The sequence below is a fragment of the Triticum urartu genome, chromosome 3 (genome assembly GCF_003073215.2).
Source record: "Triticum urartu cultivar G1812 chromosome 3, Tu2.1, whole genome shotgun sequence".
NCBI lineage: Eukaryota > Viridiplantae > Streptophyta > Magnoliopsida > Poales > Poaceae > Triticum > Triticum urartu.
In genome coordinates, this window is record NC_053024.1 from 92,614,584 (window position 1) to 92,617,028 (window position 2,445).

A 2,445-nucleotide genomic window follows, 5' to 3' on the forward strand; every position below is an offset into this window, starting at 1 on the left:
AGGAATTCATACTAACAACATTGCAATCATGCTCATCATTCAAAGATTTAGTGCCAAACATTTTAATGCATTCTTCTTCTAACACTTTGGCACAATTTTCCTTTCCATCATACTCACGAAAGATATTAAAAAGATGAAGTGTATGAGACAAACTCAATTCATTTTTCTGTAGTTTTCTTTTATAAACTAAACTAGTGCTAAAACAAGAAACAAAAAGATTCAATTGCAATATCTAAAGATCTACCTTCACTTACCTAGCCTCCCCGGCAACGGCGCCAGAAAAGAGCTTGATGCCTACTACATAACCTTCTTTATTCGCCGAAATGCATATGGGCCTATTCTCGCCCATATGGGCCCTTTATTCGCCGAAATTGGGATGCAAAGTGGGCCAATTTCGGCGCCTGGGGGCGAGCTGGGGGCGACGGCTGGGCGCAAAACCGCCCCCAGCGCCGATTGTATCGCCGGCTCGCCCCCAGGGGGCGATTTTTTGCCCCTCCTGGGGGCCAACGGCTGGAGATGCCCTTACATACCATGTTGTATGCCCATGACACATTGTACAGCAGCTCGACAAACCGTCGGTAAGAAAATCTAACACCATTTCTTGTACAGGACATGACATTGCAAAGATGATTCCATTGCAGGAGCAAAATCCAGAAGTTGAAAAGGCAAACATTTACTACTGCTAGAAATTAAGCACCACATTGCATTTGCTAGGAAGTAGTAATACAAGAGAAGAACAAGTGGACATATCCAAATAATATAGCATCCATCAAGCACGATATATAATAGATGCCGCATTAGGTTGATTCCAAATAGTACCAATTAAGACATCAAACTGCAGTTCCACTAAAGGTGATCTAACATAGAATCTACTTGTTTCTTACTCTTAACCAGGCAAGGCATAATAACCATAATAACTAAACAAAAGACTAGAAGGGAAACAAGAAGAATTACTTAGCAAATGCATAGCCTTCTTGTCGGATGAAATCACTGTCCTTAGGAATTAAACGAAGCTCTGTCGACGCCTTATGGAATCTGTTGCAAGGCCAGTTGAGAATCCGGGTTGTTGATGGTGTAGCTGGCGAGAAGGTGGAACATGGTGTAAGGACGGTCAGCGACCAGGACAAACTTCTTGTCCTGCTTCACAAAATCTGCAGTTTCAGAGATCCTCTCTATTTTGTTATCCTTGATGTTGCACTTGCAGATATGAGTAGATGAACCCAAATGTTGAGTGTAGTACACACAGTCCGGCTTAGTTCCTGGGAACTCATCAACATCGACGGAGAAGAACCTGTGGTCACCGATGAAGATTGCATATCTGTCTGTGGTCTTCAGACGACAGAGGTTACCTGTCTCGGTGTCAAATTGGAAAGCAAAGAGAGCCAAGACTCCCTATGGATTCAAGATCTTCATGATGATACATATATGCTCATGCAAATCCACTAGGAAACACCACATGTCGTACCCATGTCCAGGAAGATCAAGGGAGAAAACCTCGGTCACAGGAGAAAGATTAACTGGAAGAAATTTGCCTAAGAAAATAATCATCTCACGAGCTACGGATGCTTCAGAAAAGCATGCGTAAACACCACCCATGACCGCCTTCCGGAAGAAATCGTAAGCTGCTGGCTGCTTATGGTTGTGTCTGACGAAACTTTCAATGTGAGGAGCCGCCGAGTAAGCCTTGCGAGATGAGACGGAGAACACGGTGAGCCGAAGCAAAGAGCCATGGGGGATAAGGACATCAGCGATTCCCACAGCGGGGGGCACGGGCGCCGCGAAATGGATCACGATGCCAGTAAGAGGGTTGAGGACGCGAGCGGCGTGAGGAGCGGTCTTTTCCGCCAGAACGAAGTAGTCGTCGAGAATGGTAGCCACGACGTGGTAATCGCCGAGCTGCGGAAGATTCTTGCCGAGGAAGCGACAGTGTCGGTGTTCAACACGAGAAGATTCCCTTGGCTTTGGAGGACCTCGTCGAGGACGATCCACCGGCTCGGGCGAAAGTGGGGGTCGGAGGCATCGCTCCTTGGATCGTCGGTGGCGGCGCGCCAGCCGGTGCAGACAGCACGGTACTCCATGTACCAGTCGAGGTCGTTGTCGTCGAGCAAGGAGTCGGTGATGCGGCAGCCGAGGTCGCCCGGAAGCGTGGATCAGGGTGGACTCGGTCTGGTCCGGTCCAGGCTTTAACCGAGCCAGCCATTGGACCGGCCGTTGCCGGTCCGGTCCGGACCGGACACCGAGCCTATTTTCCAGGACCAGACCAAGAGGAGCACAGCTCGGTCAGCCTGAATGGACCGAATGTGACCGATGGCTAGGACTCTGTTTAGGCTGTTTTGTCGTATTTAGATTGTAGCTGTCCCTGGGAGTGCTATATTAAACGTTTTGGCCATTATTTAGCCTGTAGCTTCTTCTGGGAGTGCCCTGTTGCGGTTTTTGGCCACAATT

At 48.3% G+C, this 2,445-nt stretch overlaps 1 pseudogene; it reads right to left on the reverse strand.

Moving 5' to 3' along the window:
• Positions 1-1,026: 1,026 nt before the first annotated feature.
• Positions 1,027-2,141, reverse strand: LOC125546697 (annotated as a pseudogene).
• Between the last annotated feature and the right edge of the window lie 304 nt (positions 2,142-2,445).